Genomic DNA, 19,967 nt, shown 5'->3' on the forward strand with positions numbered 1-19,967 from the left:
CCTTGAAATGCTGTAACCGATTGGTAATATTCTGAAAGGGCAAAACATTGAAAGTACACTTAGCTCACTATCCTCATAGGAGCTGAGAAAGTACACTGTCCACTCTCTCACAGCAATAAAAAATATCCCTTAGCTTGCTACACAATTGGGCAAAGTTCTACAAGCCTTCTTTTGGGGCTGCTGGTGCAGTTGTATAGAAGTGACTATAAACGCTATATTTTCATTTGAACATGACACTTTTCATGTAGCATGATGTGTTTAAGAAGGTGTTTAGTGTGGCTGCCTTTTAAAATGCTGTTAACCTTTTTCATTTGAAGAGAAAGCAAAGAAAAATAAGCAGTGGGCACAGTAGTGAGTGTCTGAGGATAGAAGCATTGTGTGGCATTTCTGGTATTCTCTTATTTGCTTAAAATTGTGTAGAGAAGAGAACGCTGGTACCCTCTGTGAGTATAGCATTATTAGCAGTAAACCATTGTTGTCATTGTAAACAAAAGAAAGTCTCTTAGGCCGTCGATCAAACAGTTCCAAAAACTGTGAGTATAACATTACTAGCAGTAAACCCATATTGTCATTGTAAAGAAAAGAACGTCTCTTAGGCCGTCGATGTAACTTTTCCAATACAAAAGAATGCAGGGACCTCGTGGCGCAACGGTAGCGCGTCTGACTCCAGATCAGAAGGTTGCGTGTTCAAATCACGTCGGGGTCAGTGAGCTTTTTCACACAAGCCCATGTCTTCACATGGACTCCTTGAAATGCTGTAACCGATTGGAAAATTCTGAAAGGGCAAAACATTGAAAGTACACTTAGCTCACTATCCTCATAGGAGCTGAGAAAGTACACTGTCCACTCTCTCACAGCAATAAAAAATATCCCTTAGCTTGCTACGCAATTGGGCAAAGTTCTACAACCCTTCTTTTGGGGCTGCTGGTGCAGTTGTATAGAAGTGACTATAAACGCTATATTTTCATTTGAACATGACACTTTTCATGTAGCATGATGTGTTTAAGAAAGTGTTTAGTGTGGCTGCCTTTTAAAATGCTGTTAACCTTTTTCATTTGAAGAGAAAGCAAAGAAAAATAAGCAGTGGGCACAGTAGTGAGTGTCTGAGGATAGAAACATTGTGTGGCATTTCTGGTATTCTCTTTTTTGCTTAAAATTGTGTAGAGAAGAGAACGCTGGTACCCTCTGTGATTATAGCATTATTAGCAGTAAACCATTGTTGTCATTGTAAACAAAAGAAAGTCTCTTAAGCCGCCGATCAAACAGTTCCAAAAAACTGTCAGTATAACATTACTAGCAGTAAACCCACATTGTCATTGTAAAGAAAAGAAAATCTCTTAGGCCGTCGATGTAACTTTTCCAATGCACAAGAATGCAGGGACCTCGTGGCGCAACGGTAGCGCGTCTGACTCCAGATCAGAAGGTTGCGTGTTCAACTCACGTCGGGATCAGTGAGCTTTTTCACACAAGCCCATGTCTTCACATGGACTCCTTGAAATGCTGTAACCGATTGGAAAATTCTGACAGGGCAAAACATTGAAGGTACACGTAGCTCACTATCCTCATAGGAGCTGAGAAAGTACACTGTCCACTCTCTCACAGCAATTAAAAATATCCCTTAGCTTGCTACGCAATTGGGCAAAGTTCTACAACCCTTCTTTTGGGGCTGCTGGTGCAGTTGTATAGAAGTGACTAAAAACGCTATATTTTCATTTGAACATGACACTTTTCATGTAGCATGATGTGTTTAAGAATGTGTTTAGTGTGGCTGCCTTTTAAAATGCTGTTAACCTTTTTCATTGAAGAGAAAGCAAAGAAAAATAAGCAGTGGGCACAGTAGTGAGTGACTGAGGATAGAAGCATTGTGTGACATTTCTGGTATTCTCTTTTTTGCTTAAAATTGTGTAGAGAAGAGAACGCTGGTACCCTCTGTGAGTATAGCATTATTAGCAGTAAACCATTGTTGTCATTGTAAACAAAAGAAAGTCTCTTAGTTCGTCGATCAAACAGTTCCAAAAACTGTCAGTATAACATTACTAGCAGTAAACCCATTTTGTCATTGTAAAGAAAAGAAAGTCTCTTAGGCCGTCGATGTAACTGTTCCAATATGAAAGTATGCAGGGACCTCGTGGCGCAACGGTAGGGCGTCTGACTCCAGATCAGAAGGTTGCGTGTTCAAATCACGTCGGGGTCAGTGAGCTTTTTCACACAAGCCCATGTCTTCACATGGACTCCTTGAAATGCTGTAACCGATTGGTAATATTCTGAAAGGGCAAAACATTGAAAGTACACTTAGCTCACTATCCTCATAGGAGCTGAGAAAGTACACTGTCCACTCTCTCACAGCAATAAAAAATATCCCTTAGCTTGCTACACAATTGGGCAAAGTTCTACAAGCCTTCTTTTGGGGCTGCTGGTGCAGTTGTATAGAAGTGACTATAAACGCTATATTTTCATTTGAACATGACACTTTTCATGTAGCATGATGTGTTTAAGAAGGTGTTTAGTGTGGCTGCCTTTTAAAATGCTGTTAACCTTTTTCATTGAAGAGAAAGCAAAGAAAAATAAGCAGTGGGCACAGTAGTGAGTGACTGAGGATAGAAGCATTGTGTGACATTTCTGGTATTCTCTTTTTTGCTTAAAATTGTGTAGAGAAGAGAACGCTGGTACCCTCTGTGAGTATAGCATTATTAGCAGTAAACCATTGTTGTCATTGTAAACAAAAGAAAGTCTCTTAGTTCGTCGATCAAACAGTTCCAAAAACTGTCAGTATAACATTACTAGCAGTAAACCCATTTTGTCATTGTAAAGAAAAGAAAGTCTCTTAGGCCGTCGATGTAACTGTTCCAACATGAAAGTATGCAGGGACCTCGTGGCGCAACGGTAGGGCGTCTGACTCCAGATCAGAAGGTTGCGTGTTCAAATCACGTCGGGGTCAGTGAGCTTTTTCACACAAGCCCATGTCTTCACATGGACTCCTTGAAATGCTGTAACCGATTGGTAATATTCTGAAAGGGCAAAACATTGAAAGTACACTTAGCTCACTATCCTCATAGGAGCTGAGAAAGTACACTGTCCACTCTCTCACAGCAATAAAAAATATCCCTTAGCTTGCTACACAATTGGGCAAAGTTCTACAAGCCTTCTTTTGGGGCTGCTGGTGCAGTTGTATAGAAGTGACTATAAACGCTATATTTTCATTTGAACATGACACTTTTCATGTAGCATGATGTGTTTAAGAAGGTGTTTAGTGTGGCTGCCTTTTAAAATGCTGTTAACCTTTTTCATTTGAAGAGAAAGCAAAGAAAAATAAGCAGTGGGCACAGTAGTGAGTGTCTGAGGATAGAAGCATTGTGTGGCATTTCTGGTATTCTCTTATTTGCTTAAAATTGTGTAGAGAAGAGAACGCTGGTACCCTCTGTGAGTATAGCATTATTAGCAGTAAACCATTGTTGTCATTGTAAACAAAAGAAAGTCTCTTAGTTCGTCGATCAAACAGTTCCAAAAACTGTCAGTATAACATTACTAGCAGTAAACCCATTTTGTCATTGTAAAGAAAAGAAAGTCTCTTAGGCCGTTGATGTAACTTTTCCAATACAAAAGAATGCAGGGACCTCGTGGCGCAACGGTAGCGCGTCTGACTCCAGATCAGAAGGTTGCGTGTTCAAATCACGTCGGGATCAGTGAGCTTTTTCACACAAGCCCATGTCTTCACATGGACTCCTTGAAATGCTGTAACCGATTGGAAAATTCTGACAGGGCAAAACATTGAAGGTACACGTAGCTCACTATCCTCATAGGAGCTGAGAAAGTACACTGTCCACTCTCTCACAGCAATTAAAAATATCCCTTAGCTTGCTACGCAATTGGGCAAAGTTCTACAACCCTTCTTTTGGGGCTGCTGGTGCAGTTGTATAGAAGTGACTAAAAACGCTATATTTTCATTTGAACATGACACTTTTCATGTAGCATGATGTGTTTAAGAATGTGTTTAGTGTGGCTGCCTTTTAAAATGCTGTTAACCTTTTTCATTGAAGAGAAAGCAAAGAAAAATAAGCAGTGGGCACAGTAGTGAGTGACTGAGGATAGAAGCATTGTGTGGCATTTCTGGTATTCTCTTTTTTGCTTAAAATTGTGTAGAGAAGAGAACGCTGGTACCCTCTGTGAGTATAGCATTATTAGCAGTAAACCATTGTTGTCATTGTAAACAAAAGAAAGTCTCTTAGTTCGTCGATCAAACAGTTCCAAAAACTGTCAGTATAACATTACTAGCAGTAAACCCATTTTGTCATTGTAAAGAAAAGAAAGTCTCTTAGGCCGTCGATGTAACTGTTCCAATATGAAAGTATGCAGGGACCTCGTGGCGCAACGGTAGGGCGTCTGACTCCAGATCAGAAGGTTGCGTGTTCAAATCACGTCGGGGTCAGTGAGCTTTTTCACACAAGCCCATGTCTTCACATGGACTCCTTGAAATGCTGTAACCGATTGGTAATATTCTGAAAGGGCAAAACATTGAAAGTACACTTAGCTCACTATCCTCATAGGAGCTGAGAAAGTACACTGTCCACTCTCTCACAGCAATAAAAAATATCCCTTAGCTTGCTACGCAATTGGGCAAAGTTCTACAACCCTTCTTTTGGGGCTGCTGATGCAGTTGTATAGAAGTGACTGTAAACGCTATATTTTCATTTGAACATGACACTTTTCATGTAGCATGATGTGTTTAAGAAAGTGTTTAGTGTGGCTGCCTTTTAAAATGCTGTTAACCTTTTTCATTTGAAGAGAAAGCAAAGAAAAATAGGCAGTGGGCACAGTAGTGAGTGTCTGAGGATAGAAACATTGTGTGGCATTTCTGGTATTCTCTTTTTTGCTTAAAATTGTGTAGAGAAGAGAACGCTGGTACCCTCTGTGATTATAGCATTATTAGCAGTAAACCATTGTTGTCATTGTAAACAAAAGAAAGTCTCTTAAGCCGCCGATCAAACAGTTCCAAAAAACTGTCAGTATAACATTACTAGCAGTAAACCCACATTGTCATTGTAAAGAAAAGAAAATCTCTTAGGCCGTCGATGTAACTTTTCCAATGCACAAGAATGCAGGGACCTCGTGGCGCAACGGTAGCGCGTCTGACTCCAGATCAGAAGGTTGCGTGTTCAAATCACGTCGGGATCAGTGAGCTTTTTCACACAAGCCCATGTCTTCACATGGACTCCTTGAAATGCTGTAACCGATTGGAAAATTCTGACAGGGCAAAACATTGAAGGTACACGTAGCTCACTATCCTCATAGGAGCTGAGAAAGTACACTGTCCACTCTCTCACAGCAATTAAAAATATCCCTTAGCTTGCTACGCAATTGGGCAAAGTTCTACAACCCTTCTTTTGGGGCTGCTGGTGCAGTTGTATAGAAGTGACTAAAAACGCTATATTTTCATTTGAACATGACACTTTTCATGTAGCATGATGTGTTTAAGAATGTGTTTAGTGTGGCTGCCTTTTAAAATGCTGTTAACCTTTTTCATTGAAGAGAAAGCAAAGAAAAATAAGCAGTGGGCACAGTAGTGAGTGACTGAGGATAGAAGCATTGTGTGGCATTTCTGGTATTCTCTTTTTTGCTTAAAATTGTGTAGAGAAGAGAACGCTGGTACCCTCTGTGAGTATAGCATTATTAGCAGTAAACCATTGTTGTCATTGTAAACAAAAGAAAGTCTCTTAGTTCGTCGATCAAACAGTTCCAAAAACTGTCAGTATAACATTACTAGCAGTAAACCCATTTTGTCATTGTAAAGAAAAGAAAGTCTCTTAGGCCGTCGATGTAACTGTTCCAATATGAAAGTATGCAGGGACCTCGTGGCGCAACGGTAGGGCGTCTGACTCCAGATCAGAAGGTTGCGTGTTCAAATCACGTCGGGGTCAGTGAGCTTTTTCACACAAGCCCATGTCTTCACATGGACTCCTTGAAATGCTGTAACCGATTGGTAATATTCTGAAAGGGCAAAACATTGAAAGTACACTTAGCTCACTATCCTCATAGGAGCTGAGAAAGTACACTGTCCACTCTCTCACAGCAATAAAAAATATCCCTTAGCTTGCTACACAATTGGGCAAAGTTCTACAAGCCTTCTTTTGGGGCTGCTGGTGCAGTTGTATAGAAGTGACTATAAACGCTATATTTTCATTTGAACATGACACTTTTCATGTAGCATGATGTGTTTAAGAAGGTGTTTAGTGTGGCTGCCTTTTAAAATGCTGTTAACCTTTTTCATTTGAAGAGAAAGCAAAGAAAAATAAGCAGTGGGCACAGTAGTGAGTGTCTGAGGATAGAAGCATTGTGTGGCATTTCTGGTATTCTCTTATTTGCTTAAAATTGTGTAGAGAAGAGAACGCTGGTACCCTCTGTGAGTATAGCATTATTAGCAGTAAACCATTGTTGTCATTGTAAACAAAAGAAAGTCTCTTAGTTCGTCGATCAAACAGTTCCAAAAACTGTCAGTATAACATTACTAGCAGTAAACCCATTTTGTCATTGTAAAGAAAAGAAAGTCTCTTAGGCCGTTGATGTAACTGTTCCAATATGAAAGAATGCAGGGACCTCGTGGCGCAACGGTAGCGCGTCTGACTCCAGATCAGAAGGTTGCGTGTTCAAATCACGTCGGGGTCAGTGAGCTATTTCACACAAGCCCATGTCTTCACATGGACTCCTTGAAATGCTGTAACCGATTGGAAAATTCTGAAAGGGCAAAACATTGAAAGTACACGTAGCTAACTATCCTCATAGGAGCTGAGAAAGTACACTGTCCACTCTCTCACAGCAATAAAAAATATCCCTTAGCTTGCTACGCAATTGGGCAAAGTTCTACAACCCTTGTTTTGGGGCTGCTGGTGCAGTTGTATAGAAGTGACTATAAACGCTATATTTTCATTTGAACATGACACTTTTCATGTAGCATGATGTGTTTAAGAAAGTGTTTAGTGTGGCTGCCTTTTAAAATGCTGTTAACCTTTTTCATTTGAAGAGAAAGCAAAGAAAAATAAGCAGTGGGCACAGTAGTGAGTGTCTGAGGATAGAAACATTGTGTGGCATTTCTGGTATTCTCTTTTTTGCTTAAAATTGTGTAGAGAAGAGAACGCTGGTACCCTCTGTGAGTATAGCATTATTAGCAGTAAACCATTGTTGTCATTGTAAACAAAAGAAAGTCTCTTAGTTCGTCGATCAAACAGTTCCAAAAACTGTCAGTATAACATTACTAGCAGTAAACCCATTTTGTCATTGTAAAGAAAAGAAAGTCTCTTAGGCCGTCGATGTAACTGTTCCAATATGAAAGTATGCAGGGACCTCGTGGCGCAACGGTAGCGCGTCTGACTCCAGATCAGAAGGTTGCGTGTTCAAATCACGTTAGGGTCAGTGAGCTTTTTCACACAAGCCCATGTCTTCACATGGACTCCTTGAAATGCTGTAACCGATTGGTAATATTCTGAAAGGGCAAAACATTGAAAGTACACTTAGCTCACTATCCTCATAGGAGCTGAGAAAGTACACTGTCCACTCTCTCACAGCAATAAAAAATATCCCTTAGCTTGCTACACAATTGGGCAAAGTTCAACAAGCCTTCTTTTGGGGCTGCTGGTGCAGTTGTATAGAAGTGACTATAAACGCTATATTTTCATTTGAACATGACACTTTTCATGTAGCATGATGTGTTTAAGAAGGTGTTTAGTGTGGCTGCCTTTTAAAATGCTGTTAACCTTTTTCATTTGAAGAGAAAGCAAAGAAAAATAAGCAGTGGGCACAGTAGTGAGTGTCTGAGGATAGAAGCATTGTGTGGCATTTCTGGTATTCTCTTATTTGCTTAAAATTGTGTAGAGAAGAGAACGCTGGTACCCTCTGTGAGTATAGCATTATTAGCAGTAAACCATTGTTGTCATTGTAAACAAAAGAAAGTCTCTTAGTTCGTCGATCAAACAGTTCCAAAAACTGTCAGTATAACATTACTAGCAGTAAACCCATTTTGTCATTGTAAAGAAAAGAAAGTCTCTTAGGCCGTTGATGTAACTGTTCCAATATGAAAGAATGCAGGGACCTCGTGGCGCAACGGTAGCGCGTCTGACTCCAGATCAGAAGGTTGCGTGTTCAAATCACGTCGGGGTCAGTGAGCTTTTTCACACAAGCCCATGTCTTCACATGGACTCCTTGAAATGCTGTAACCGATTGGAAAATTCTGAAAGGGCAAAACATTGAAAGTACACGTAGCTAACTATCCTCATAGGAGCTGAGAAAGTACACTGTCCACTCTCTCACAGCAATAAAAAATATCCCTTAGCTTGCTACGCAATTGGGCAAAGTTCTACAACCCTTGTTTTGGGGCTGCTGGTGCAGTTGTATAGAAGTGACTATAAACGCTATATTTTCATTTGAACATGACACTTTTCATGTAGCATGATGTGTTTAAGAAAGTGTTTAGTGTGGCTGCCTTTTAAAATGCTGTTAACCTTTTTCATTTGAAGAGAAAGCAAAGAAAAATAAGCAGTGGGCACAGTAGTGAGTGTCTGAGGATAGAAACATTGTGTGGCATTTCTGGTATTCTCTTTTTTGCTTAAAATTGTGTAGAGAAGAGAACGCTGGTACCCTCTGTGAGTATAGCATTATTAGCAGTAAACCATTGTTGTCATTGTAAACAAAAGAAAGTCTCTTAGTTCGTCGATCAAACAGTTCCAAAAACTGTCAGTATAACATTACTAGCAGTAAACCCATTTTGTCATTGTAAAGAAAAGAAAGTCTCTTAGGCCGTCGATGTAACTGTTCCAATATGAAAGTATGCAGGGACCTCGTGGCGCAACGGTAGCGCGTCTGACTCCAGATCAGAAGGTTGCGTGTTCAAATCACGTCGGGGTCAGTGAGCTATTTCACACAAGCCCATGTCTTCACATGGACTCCTTGAAATGCTGTAACCGATTGGAAAATTCTGAAAGGGCAAAACATTGAAAGTACACGTAGCTAACTATCCTCATAGGAGCTGAGAAAGTACACTGTCCACTCTCTCACAGCAATAAAAAATATCCCTTAGCTTGCTACGCAATTGGGCAAAGTTCTACAACCCTTGTTTTGGGGCTGCTGGTGCAGTTGTATAGAAGTGACTATAAACGCTATATTTTCATTTGAACATGACACTTTTCATGTAGCATGATGTGTTTAAGAAAGTGTTTAGTGTGGCTGCCTTTTAAAATGCTGTTAACCTTTTTCATTTGAAGAGAAAGCAAAGAAAAATAAGCAGTGGGCACAGTAGTGAGTGTCTGAGGATAGAAACATTGTGTGGCATTTCTGGTATTCTCTTTTTTGCTTAAAATTGTGTAGAGAAGAGAACGCTGGTACCCTCTGTGAGTATAGCATTATTAGCAGTAAACCATTGTTGTCATTGTAAACAAAAGAAAGTCTCTTAGTTCGTCGATCAAACAGTTCCAAAAACTGTCAGTATAACATTACTAGCAGTAAACCCATTTTGTCATTGTAAAGAAAAGAAAGTCTCTTAGGCCGTCGATGTAACTGTTCCAATATGAAAGTATGCAGGGACCTCGTGGCGCAACGGTAGCGCGTCTGACTCCAGATCAGAAGGTTGCGTGTTCAAATCACGTTAGGGTCAGTGAGCTTTTTCACACAAGCCCATGTCTTCACATGGACTCCTTGAAATGCTGTAACCGATTGGTAATATTCTGAAAGGGCAAAACATTGAAAGTACACTTAGCTCACTATCCTCATAGGAGCTGAGAAAGTACACTGTCCACTCTCTCACAGCAATAAAAAATATCCCTTAGCTTGCTACACAATTGGGCAAAGTTCAACAAGCCTTCTTTTGGGGCTGCTGGTGCAGTTGTATAGAAGTGACTATAAACGCTATATTTTCATTTGAACATGACACTTTTCATGTAGCATGATGTGTTTAAGAAGGTGTTTAGTGTGGCTGCCTTTTAAAATGCTGTTAACCTTTTTCATTTGAAGAGAAAGCAAAGAAAAATAAGCAGTGGGCACAGTAGTGAGTGTCTGAGGATAGAAGCATTGTGTGGCATTTCTGGTATTCTCTTATTTGCTTAAAATTGTGTAGAGAAGAGAACGCTGGTACCCTCTGTGAGTATAGCATTATTAGCAGTAAACCATTGTTGTCATTGTAAACAAAAGAAAGTCTCTTAGTTCGTCGATCAAACAGTTCCAAAAACTGTCAGTATAACATTACTAGCAGTAAACCCATTTTGTCATTGTAAAGAAAAGAAAGTCTCTTAGGCCGTTGATGTAACTGTTCCAATATGAAAGAATGCAGGGACCTCGTGGCGCAACGGTAGCGCGTCTGACTCCAGATCAGAAGGTTGCGTGTTCAAATCACGTCGGGGTCAGTGAGCTTTTTCACACAAGCCCATGTCTTCACATGGACTCCTTGAAATGCTGTAACCGATTGGAAAATTCTGAAAGGGCAAAACATTGAAAGTACACGTAGCTAACTATCCTCATAGGAGCTGAGAAAGTACACTGTCCACTCTCTCACAGCAATAAAAAATATCCCTTAGCTTGCTACGCAATTGGGCAAAGTTCTACAACCCTTGTTTTGGGGCTGCTGGTGCAGTTGTATAGAAGTGACTATAAACGCTATATTTTCATTTGAACATGACACTTTTCATGTAGCATGATGTGTTTAAGAAAGTGTTTAGTGTGGCTGCCTTTTAAAATGCTGTTAACCTTTTTCATTTGAAGAGAAAGCAAAGAAAAATAAGCAGTGGGCACAGTAGTGAGTGTCTGAGGATAGAAACATTGTGTGGCATTTCTGGTATTCTCTTTTTTGCTTAAAATTGTGTAGAGAAGAGAACGCTGGTACCCTCTGTGAGTATAGCATTATTAGCAGTAAACCATTGTTGTCATTGTAAACAAAAGAAAGTCTCTTAGTTCGTCGATCAAACAGTTCCAAAAACTGTCAGTATAACATTACTAGCAGTAAACCCATTTTGTCATTGTAAAGAAAAGAAAGTCTCTTAGGCCGTCGATGTAACTGTTCCAATATGAAAGTATGCAGGGACCTCGTGGCGCAACGGTAGCGCGTCTGACTCCAGATCAGAAGGTTGCGTGTTCAAATCACGTCGGGGTCAGTGAGCTTTTTCACACAAGCCCATGTCTTCACATGGACTCCTTGAAATGCTGTAACCGATTGGTAATATTCTGAAAGGGCAAAACATTGAAAGTACACTAAGCTCACTATCCTCATAGGAGCTGAGAAAGTACACTGTCCACTCTCTCACAGCAATAAAAAATATCCCTTAGCTTGCTACACAATTGGGCAAAGTTCTACAAGCCTTCTTTTGGGGCTGCTGGTGCAGTTGTATAGAAGTGACTATAAACGCTATATTTTCATTTGAACATGACACTTTTCATGTAGCATGATGTGTTTAAGAAGGTGTTTAGTGTGGCTGCCTTTTAAAATGCTGTTAACCTTTTTCATTTGAAGAGAAAGCAAAGAAAAATAAGCAGTGGGCACAGTAGTGAGTGTCTGAGGATAGAAGCATTGTGTCGCATTTCTGGTATTCTCTTATTTGCTTAAAATTGTGTAGAGAAGAGAACGCTGGTACCCTCTGTGAGTATAGCATTATTAGCAGTAAACCATTGTTGTCATTGTAAACAAAAGAAAGTCTCTTAGGCCGTCGATCAAACAGTTCCAAAAACTGTGAGTATAACATTACTAGCAGTAAACCCATATTGTCATTGTAAAGAAAAGAAAGTCTCTTAGGCCGTCGATGTAACTTTTCCAATACAAAAGAATGCAGGGACCTCGTGGCGCAACGGTAGCGCGTCTGACTCCAGATCAGAAGGTTGCGTGTTCAAATCACGTCGGGGTCAGTGAGCTTTTTCACACAAGCCCATGTCTTCACATGGACTCCTTGAAATGCTGTAACCGATTGGAAAATTCTGAAAGGGCAAAACATTGAAAGTACACTTAGCTCACTATCCTCATAGGAGCTGAGAAAGTACACTGTCCACTCTCTCACAGCAATAAAAAATATCCCTTAGCTTGCTACGCAATTGGGCAAAGTTCTACAACCCTTCTTTTGGGGCTGCTGATGCAGTTGTATAGAAGTGACTGTAAACGCTATATTTTCATTTGAACATGACACTTTTCATGTAGCATGATGTGTTTAAGAAAGTGTTTAGTGTGGCTGCCTTTTAAAATGCTGTTAACCTTTTTCATTTGAAGAGAAAGCAAAGAAAAATAAGCAGTGGGCACAGTAGTGAGTGTCTGAGGATAGAAACATTGTGTGGCATTTCTGGTATTCTCTTTTTTGCTTAAAATTGTGTAGAGAAGAGAACGCTGGTACCCTCTGTGATTATAGCATTATTAGCAGTAAACCATTGTTGTCATTGTAAACAAAAGAAAGTCTCTTAAGCCGCCGATCAAACAGTTCCAAAAAACTGTCAGTATAACATTACTAGCAGTAAACCCACATTGTCATTGTAAAGAAAAGAAAATCTCTTAGGCCGTCGATGTAACTTTTCCAATGCACAAGAATGCAGGGACCTCGTGGCGCAACGGTAGCGTGTCTGACTCCAGATCGGAAGGTTGCGTGTTCAAATCACGTCGGAGTCAGTGAGCTTTTTCACACAAGCCCATGTCTTCACATGGACTCCTTGAAATGCTGTAACCGATTGGAAAATTCTGACAGGGCAAAACATTGAAGGTACACGTAGCTCACTATCCTCATAGGAGCTGAGAAAGTACACTGTCCACTCTCTCACAGCAATTAAAAATATCCCTTAGCTTGCTACGCAATTGGGCAAAGTTCTACAACCCTTCTTTTGGGGCTGCTGGTGCAGTTGTATAGAAGTGACTAAAAACGCTATATTTTCATTTGAACATGACACTTTTCATGTAGCATGATGTGTTTAAGAATGTGTTTAGTGTGGCTGCCTTTTAAAATGCTGTTAACCTTTTTCATTGAAGAGAAAGCAAAGAAAAATAAGCAGTGGGCACAGTAGTGAGTGACTGAGGATAGAAGCATTGTGTGGCATTTCTGGTATTCTCTTTTTTGCTTAAAATTGTGTAGAGAAGAGAACGCTGGTACCCTCTGTGAGTATAGCATTATTAGCAGTAAACCATTGTTGTCATTGTAAACAAAAGAAAGTCTCTTAGTTCGTCGATCAAACAGTTCCAAAAACTGTCAGTATAACATTACTAGCAGTAAACCCATTTTGTCATTGTAAAGAAAAGAAAGTCTCTTAGGCCGTCGATGTAACTGTTCTAATATGTAAGAATGCAGGGACCTCGTGGCGCAACGGTAGCGCGTCTGACTCCAGATCAGAAGGTTGCGTGTTCAAATCACGTCGGGGTCAGTGAGCTTTTTCACACAAGCCCATGTCTTCACATGGACTCCTTGAAATGCTGTAACCGATTGGTAATATTCTGAAAGGGCAAAACATTGAAAGTACACTTAGCTCACTATCCTCATAGGAGCTGAGAAAGTACACTGTCCACTCTCTCACAGCAATAAAAAATATCCCTGAGCTTGCTACACAATTGGGCAAAGTTCTACAAGCCTTCTTTTGGGGCTGCTGGTGCAGTTGTATAGAAGTGACTATAAACGCTATATTTTCATTTGAACATGACACTTTTCATGTAGCATGATGTGTTTAAGAAGGTGTTTAGTGTGGCTGCCTTTTAAAATGCTGTTAACCTTTTTCATTTGAAGGGAAAGCAAAGAAAAATAAGCAGTGGGCACAGTAGTGAGTGTCTGAGGATAGAAACATTGTGTGGCATTTCTGGTATTCTCTTTTTTGCTTAAAATTGTGTAGAGAAGAGAACGCTGGTACCCTCTGTGAGTATAGCATTATTAGCAGTAAACCATTGTTGTCATTGTAAACAAAAGAAAGTCTCTTAGTTCGTCGATCAAACAGTTCCAAAAACTGTCAGTATAACATTACTAGCAGTAAACCCATTTTGTCATTGTAAAGAAAAGAAAGTCTCTTAGGCCGTCGATGTAACTGTTCCAATATGAAAGTATGCAGGGACCTCGTGGCGCAACGGTAGCGCGTCTGACTCCAGATCAGAAGGTTGCGTGTTCAAATCACGTCGGGGTCAGTGAGCTTTTTCACACAAGCCCATGTCTTCACATGGACTCCTTGAAATGCTGTAACCGATTGGTAATATTCTGAAAGGGCAAAACATTGAAAGTACACTTAGCTCACTATCCTCATAGGAGCTGAGAAAGTACACTGTCCACTCTCTCACAGCAATAAAAAATATCCCTTAGCTTGCTACACAATTGGGCAAAGTTCTACAAGCCTTCTTTTGGGGCTGCTGGTGCAGTTGTATAGAAGTGACTATAAACGCTATATTTTCATTTGAACATGACACTTTTCATGTAGCATGATGTGTTTAAGAAGGTGTTTAGTGTGGCTGCCTTTTAAAATGCTGTTAACCTTTTTCATTTGAAGAGAAAGCAAAGAAAAATAAGCAGTGGGCACAGTAGTGAGTGTCTGAGGATAGAAACATTGTGTGGCATTTCTGGTATTCTCTTTTTTGCTTAAAATTGTGTAGAGAAGAGAACGCTGGTACCCACTGTGAGTATAGCATTATTAGCAGTAAACCATTGTTGTCATTGTAAACAAAAGAAAGTCTCTTAGTTCGTCGATCAAACAGTTCCAAAAACTGTCAGTATAACATTACTAGCAGTAAACCCATTTTGTCATTGTAAAGAAAAGAAAGTCTCTTAGGCCGTCGATGTAACTGTTCCAATATGAAAGTATGCAGGGACCTCGTGGCGCAACGGTAGCGCGTCTGACTCCAGATCAGAAGGTTGCGTGTTCAAATCACGTCGGGGTCAGTGAGCTTTTTCACACAAGCCCATGTCTTCACATGGACTCCTTGAAGTGCTGTAACCGATTGGTAATATTCTGAAAGGGCAAAACATTGAAAGTACACTAAGCTCACTATCCTCATAGGAGCTGAGAAAGTACACTGTCCACTCTCTCACAGCAATAAAAAATATCCCTTAGCTTGCTACACAATTGGGCAAAGTTCTACAAGCCTTCTTTTGGGGCTGCTGGTGCAGTTGTATAGAAGTGACTATAAACGCTATATTTTCATTTGAACATGACACTTTTCATGTAGCATGATGTGTTAGAGAAGGTGTTTAGTGTGGCTGCCTTTTAAAATGCTGTTAACCTTTTTCATTTGAAGAGAAAGCAAAGAAAAATAAGCAGTGGGCACAGTAGTGAGTGTCTGAGGATAGAAGCATTGTGTCGCATTTCTGGTATTCTCTTATTTGCTTAAAATTGTGTAGAGAAGAGAACGCTGGTACCCTCTGTGAGTATAGCATTATTAGCAGTAAACCATTGTTGTCATTGTAAACAAAAGAAAGTCTCTTAGGCCGTCGATCAAACAGTTCCAAAAACTGTGAGTATAACATTACTAGCAGTAAACCCATATTGTCATTGTAAAGAAAAGAAAGTCTCTTAGGCCGTCGATGTAACTTTTCCAATACAAAAGAATGCAGGGACCTCGTGGCGCAACGGTAGCGCGTCTGACTCCAGATCAGAAGGTTGCGTGTTCAAATCACGTCGGGGTCAGTGAGCTTTTTCACACAAGCCCATGTCTTCACATGGACTCCTTGAAATGCTGTAACCGATTGGAAAATTCTGAAAGGGCAAAACATTGAAAGTACACTTAGCTCACTATCCTCATAGGAGCTGAGAAAGTACACTGTCCACTCTCTCACAGCAATAAAAAATATCCCTTAGCTTGCTACGCAATTGGGCAAAGTTCTACAACCCTTCTTTTGGGGCTGCTGATGCAGTTGTATAGAAGTGACTGTAAACGCTATATTTTCATTTGAACATGACACTTTTCATGTAGCATGATGTGTTTAAGAATGTGTTTAGTGTGGCTGCCTTTTAAAATGCTGTTAACCTTTTTCATTGAAGAGAAAGCAAAGAAAAATAAGCAGTGGGCACAGTAGTGAGTGACTGAGGATAGAAGCATTGTGTGGCATTTCTGGTATTCTCTTTTTTGCTTAAAATTGTGTAGAGAAGAGAACGCTGGTACCCTCTGTGAGTATAGCATTATTAGCAGTAAACCATTGTTGTCATTGTAAACAAAAGAAAGTCTCTTAGTTCGTCGATCAAACAGTTCCAAAAACTGTCAGTATAACATTACTAGCAGTAAACCCATTTTGTCATTGTAAAGAAAAGAAAGTCTCTTAGGCCGTCGATGTAACTGTTCCAATATGTTAGAATGCAGGGACCTCGTGGCGCAACGGTAGCGCGTCTGACTCCAGATCAGAAGGTTGCGTGTTCAAATCACGTCGGGGTCAGTGAGCTTTTTCACACAAGCCCATGTCTTCACATGGACTCCTTGAAATGCTGTAACCGATTGGTAATATTCTGAAAGGGCAAAACATTGAAAGTACACTTAGCTCACTATCCTCATAGGAGCTGAGAAAGTACACTGTCCACTCTCTCACAGCAATAAAAAATATCCCTTAGCTTGCTACACAATTGGGCAAAGTTCTACAAGCCTTCTTTTGGGGCTGCTGGTGCAGTTGTATAGAAGTGACTATAAACGCTATATTTTCATTTGAACATGACACTTTTCATGTAGCATGATGTGTTTAAGAAGGTGTTTAGTGTGGCTGCCTTTTAAAATGCTGTTAACCTTTTTCATTTGAAGAGAAAGCAAAGAAAAATAAGCAGTGGGCACAGTAGTGAGTGTCTGAGGATAGAAGCATTGTGTGGCATTTCTGGTATTCTCTTATTTGCTTAAAATTGTGTAGAGAAGAGAACGCTGGTACCCTCTGTGAGTATAGCATTATTAGCAGTAAACCATTGTTGTCATTGTAAACAAAAGAAAGTCTCTTAGGCCGTCGATCAAACAGTTCCAAAAACTGTGAGTATAACATTACTAGCAGTAAACCCATATTGTCATTGTAAAGAAAAGAAAGTCTCTTAGGCCGTCGATGTAACTTTTCCAATACAAAAGAATGCAGGGACCTCGTGGCGCAACGGTAGCGCGTCTGACTCCAGATCAGAAGGTTGCGTGTTCAAATCACGTCGGGGTCAGTGAGCTTTTTCACACAAGCCCATGTCTTCACATGGACTCCTTGAAATGCTGTAACCGATTGGAAAATTCTGAAAGGGCAAAACATTGAAAGTACACTTAGCTCACTATCCTCATAGGAGCTGAGAAAGTACACTGTCCACTCTCTCACAGCAATAAAAAATATCCCTTAGCTTGCTACGCAATTGGGCAAAGTTCTACAACCCTTCTTTTGGGGCTGCTGATGCAGTTGTATAGAAGTGACTGTAAACGCTATATTTTCATTTGAACATGACACTTTTCATGTAGCATGATGTGTTTAAGAAAGTGTTTAGTGTGGCTGCCTTTTAAAATGCTGTTAACCTTTTTCATTTGAAGAGAAAGCAAAGAAAAATAAGCAGTGGGCACAGTAGTGAGTGTCTAAGGATAGAAACATTGTGTGGCATTTCTGGTATTCTCTTTTTTGCTTAAAATTGTGTAGAGAAGAGAACGCTGGTACCCTCTGTGATTATAGCATTATTAGCAGTAAACCATTGTTGTCATTGTAAACAAAAGAAAGTCTCTTAAGCCGCCGATCAAACAGTTCCAAAAAACTGTCAGTATAACATTACTAGCAGTAAACCCACATTGTCATTGTAAAGAAAAGAAAATCTCTTAGGCCGTCGATGTAACTTTTCCAATGCACAAGAATGCAGGGACCTCGTGGCGCAACGGTAGCGCGTCTGACTCCAGATCAGAAGGTTGCGTGTTCAAATCACGTCGGGGTCAGTGAGCTTTTTCACACAAGCCCATGTCTTCACATGGACTCCTTGAAATGCTGTAACCGATTGGAAAATTCTGACAGGGCAAAACATTGAAGGTACACGTAGCTCACTATCCTCATAGGAGCTGAGAAAGTACACTGTCCACTCTCTCACAGCAATTAAAATTATCCCTTAGCTTGCTACGCAATTGGGCAAAGTTCTACAACCCTTCTTTTGGGGCTGCTGGTGCAGTTGTATAGAAGTGACTAAAAACGCTATATTTTCATTTGAACATGACACTTTTCATGTAGCATGATGTGTTTAAGAATGTGTTTAGTGTGGCTGCCTTTTAAAATGCTGTTAACCTTTTTCATTGAAGAGAAAGCAAAGAAAAATAAGCAGTGGGCACAGTAGTGAGTGACTGAGGATAGAAGCATTGTGTGGCATTTCTGGTATTCTCTTTTTTGCTTAAAATTGTGTAGAGAAGAGAACGCTGGTACCCTCTGTGAGTATAGCATTATTAGCAGTAAACCATTGTTGTCATTGTAAACAAAAGAAAGTCTCTTAGTTCGTCGATCAAACAGTTCCAAAAACTGTCAGTATAACATTACTAGCAGTAAACCCATTTTGTCATTGTAAAGAAAAGAAAGTCTCTTAGGCCGTCGATGTAACTGTTCCAATATGAAAGAATGCAGGGACCTCGTGGCGCAACGGTAGCGCGTCTGACTCCAGATCAGAAGGTTGCGTGTTCAAATCACGTCGGGGTCAGTGAGCTTTTTCACACAAGCCCATGTCTTCACATGGACTCCTTGAAATGCTGTAACCGATTGGTAATATTCTGAAAGGGCAAAACATTGAAAGTACACTTAGCTAACTATCCTCATAGGAGCTGAGAAAGTACACTGTCCACTCTCTCACAGCAATAAAAAATATCCCTTAGCTTGCTACACAATTGGGCAAAGTTCTACAAGCCTTCTTTTGGGGCTGCTGGTGCAGTTGTATAGAAGTGACTATAAACGCTATATTTTCATTTGAACATGACACTTTTCATGTAGCATGATGTGTTTAAGAAGGTGTTTAGTGTGGCTGCCTTTTAAAATGCTGTTAACCTTTTTCATTTGAAGAGAAAGCAAAGAAAAATAAGCAGTGGGCACAGTAGTGAGTGTCTAAGGATAGAAGCATTGTGTGGCATTTCTGGTATTCTCTTATTTGCTTAAAATTGTGTAGAGAAGAGAACGCTGGTACCCTCTGTGAGTATAGCATTATTAGCAGTAAACCATTGTTGTCATTGTAAACAAAAGAAAGTCTCTTAGGCCGTCGATCAAACAGTTCCAAAAACTGTGAGTATAACATTACTGGCAGTAAACCCATATTGTCATTGTAAAGAAAAGAAAGTCTCTTAGGCCGTCGATGTAACTTTTCCAATACAAAAGAATGCAGGGACCTCGTGGCGCAACGGTAGCGCGTCTGACTCCAGATCAGAAGGTTGCGTGTTCAAATCACGTCGGGGTCAGTGAGCTTTTTCACACAAGCCCATGTCTTCACATGGACTCCTTAAAATGCTGTAACCGATTGGAAAATTCTGAAAGGGCAAAACATTGAAAGTACACGTAGCTAACTATCCTCATAGGAGCTGAGAAAGTACACTGTCCACTCTCTCACAGCAATAAAAAATATCCCTTAGCTTGCTACGCAATTGGGCAACGTTCTACAACCCTTGTTTTGGGGCTGCTGGTGCAGTTGTATAGAAGTGACTATAAACGCTATATTTTCATTTGAACATGACACTTTTCATGTAGCATGATGTGTTTAAGAAAGTGTTTAGTGTGGCTGCCTTTTAAAATGCTGTTAACCTTTTTCATTTGAAGAGAAAGCAAAGAAAAATAAGCAGTGGGCACAGTAGTGAGTGTCTGAGGATAGAAACATTGTGTGGCATTTCTGGTATTCTCTTTTTTGCTTAAAATTGTGTAGAGAAGAGAACGCTGGTACCCTCTGTGAGTATAGCATTATTAGCAGTAAACCATTGTTGTCATTGTAAACAAAAGAAAGTCTCTTAGTTCGTCGATCAAACAGTTCCAAAAACTGTCAGTATAACATTACTAGCAGTAAACCCATTTTGTCATTGTAAAGAAAAGAAAGTCTCTTAGGCCGTCGATGTAACTGTT

General features: G+C 40.1%; 1 protein-coding gene and 26 non-coding genes across 27 annotated transcripts in view; all 27 read left to right on the top strand.

Annotated features, from left to right (window-relative positions):
* GUCY2D (guanylate cyclase 2D, retinal) overlaps positions 1–19,967 on the top strand; it is a 604,889-nt gene that overhangs the window by 94,597 nt on the left and 490,325 nt on the right. The gene's annotated exons all lie outside the window — the stretch shown is intronic.
* On the top strand, positions 635–706 carry TRNAW-CCA (transfer RNA tryptophan (anticodon CCA)). The gene has a single exon. It is a non-coding gene; the product is annotated as a tRNA-Trp (tRNA).
* TRNAW-CCA (transfer RNA tryptophan (anticodon CCA)) lies at positions 1,380–1,451 on the top strand. The gene has a single exon. It is a non-coding gene; the product is annotated as a tRNA-Trp (tRNA).
* On the top strand, positions 2,123–2,194 carry TRNAW-CCA (transfer RNA tryptophan (anticodon CCA)). Its single transcript has one exon. It is a non-coding gene; the product is annotated as a tRNA-Trp (tRNA).
* TRNAW-CCA (transfer RNA tryptophan (anticodon CCA)) lies at positions 2,867–2,938 on the top strand. The gene has a single exon. It is a non-coding gene; the product is annotated as a tRNA-Trp (tRNA).
* On the top strand, positions 3,612–3,683 carry TRNAW-CCA (transfer RNA tryptophan (anticodon CCA)). The gene has a single exon. It is a non-coding gene; the product is annotated as a tRNA-Trp (tRNA).
* TRNAW-CCA (transfer RNA tryptophan (anticodon CCA)) lies at positions 4,355–4,426 on the top strand. The gene has a single exon. It is a non-coding gene; the product is annotated as a tRNA-Trp (tRNA).
* On the top strand, positions 5,101–5,172 carry TRNAW-CCA (transfer RNA tryptophan (anticodon CCA)). The gene has a single exon. It is a non-coding gene; the product is annotated as a tRNA-Trp (tRNA).
* TRNAW-CCA (transfer RNA tryptophan (anticodon CCA)) lies at positions 5,844–5,915 on the top strand. The gene has a single exon. It is a non-coding gene; the product is annotated as a tRNA-Trp (tRNA).
* On the top strand, positions 6,589–6,660 carry TRNAW-CCA (transfer RNA tryptophan (anticodon CCA)). The gene has a single exon. It is a non-coding gene; the product is annotated as a tRNA-Trp (tRNA).
* Positions 7,333–7,404, top strand: TRNAW-CCA (transfer RNA tryptophan (anticodon CCA)). The gene has a single exon. It is a non-coding gene; the product is annotated as a tRNA-Trp (tRNA).
* On the top strand, positions 8,078–8,149 carry TRNAW-CCA (transfer RNA tryptophan (anticodon CCA)). The gene has a single exon. It is a non-coding gene; the product is annotated as a tRNA-Trp (tRNA).
* TRNAW-CCA (transfer RNA tryptophan (anticodon CCA)) lies at positions 8,822–8,893 on the top strand. The gene has a single exon. It is a non-coding gene; the product is annotated as a tRNA-Trp (tRNA).
* Positions 9,566–9,637, top strand: TRNAW-CCA (transfer RNA tryptophan (anticodon CCA)). The gene has a single exon. It is a non-coding gene; the product is annotated as a tRNA-Trp (tRNA).
* Positions 10,311–10,382, top strand: TRNAW-CCA (transfer RNA tryptophan (anticodon CCA)). Its single transcript has one exon. It is a non-coding gene; the product is annotated as a tRNA-Trp (tRNA).
* On the top strand, positions 11,055–11,126 carry TRNAW-CCA (transfer RNA tryptophan (anticodon CCA)). Its single transcript has one exon. It is a non-coding gene; the product is annotated as a tRNA-Trp (tRNA).
* On the top strand, positions 11,800–11,871 carry TRNAW-CCA (transfer RNA tryptophan (anticodon CCA)). Its single transcript has one exon. It is a non-coding gene; the product is annotated as a tRNA-Trp (tRNA).
* On the top strand, positions 12,545–12,616 carry TRNAW-CCA (transfer RNA tryptophan (anticodon CCA)). Its single transcript has one exon. It is a non-coding gene; the product is annotated as a tRNA-Trp (tRNA).
* TRNAW-CCA (transfer RNA tryptophan (anticodon CCA)) lies at positions 13,288–13,359 on the top strand. The gene has a single exon. It is a non-coding gene; the product is annotated as a tRNA-Trp (tRNA).
* Positions 14,033–14,104, top strand: TRNAW-CCA (transfer RNA tryptophan (anticodon CCA)). The gene has a single exon. It is a non-coding gene; the product is annotated as a tRNA-Trp (tRNA).
* On the top strand, positions 14,778–14,849 carry TRNAW-CCA (transfer RNA tryptophan (anticodon CCA)). The gene has a single exon. It is a non-coding gene; the product is annotated as a tRNA-Trp (tRNA).
* Positions 15,523–15,594, top strand: TRNAW-CCA (transfer RNA tryptophan (anticodon CCA)). The gene has a single exon. It is a non-coding gene; the product is annotated as a tRNA-Trp (tRNA).
* On the top strand, positions 16,266–16,337 carry TRNAW-CCA (transfer RNA tryptophan (anticodon CCA)). Its single transcript has one exon. It is a non-coding gene; the product is annotated as a tRNA-Trp (tRNA).
* Positions 17,011–17,082, top strand: TRNAW-CCA (transfer RNA tryptophan (anticodon CCA)). Its single transcript has one exon. It is a non-coding gene; the product is annotated as a tRNA-Trp (tRNA).
* Positions 17,756–17,827, top strand: TRNAW-CCA (transfer RNA tryptophan (anticodon CCA)). Its single transcript has one exon. It is a non-coding gene; the product is annotated as a tRNA-Trp (tRNA).
* TRNAW-CCA (transfer RNA tryptophan (anticodon CCA)) lies at positions 18,499–18,570 on the top strand. The gene has a single exon. It is a non-coding gene; the product is annotated as a tRNA-Trp (tRNA).
* TRNAW-CCA (transfer RNA tryptophan (anticodon CCA)) lies at positions 19,244–19,315 on the top strand. Its single transcript has one exon. It is a non-coding gene; the product is annotated as a tRNA-Trp (tRNA).

This window comes from Hyperolius riggenbachi, chromosome 3 (genome assembly GCF_040937935.1).
Source record: "Hyperolius riggenbachi isolate aHypRig1 chromosome 3, aHypRig1.pri, whole genome shotgun sequence".
In the NCBI taxonomy this organism is placed as follows: domain Eukaryota; kingdom Metazoa; phylum Chordata; class Amphibia; order Anura; family Hyperoliidae; genus Hyperolius; species Hyperolius riggenbachi.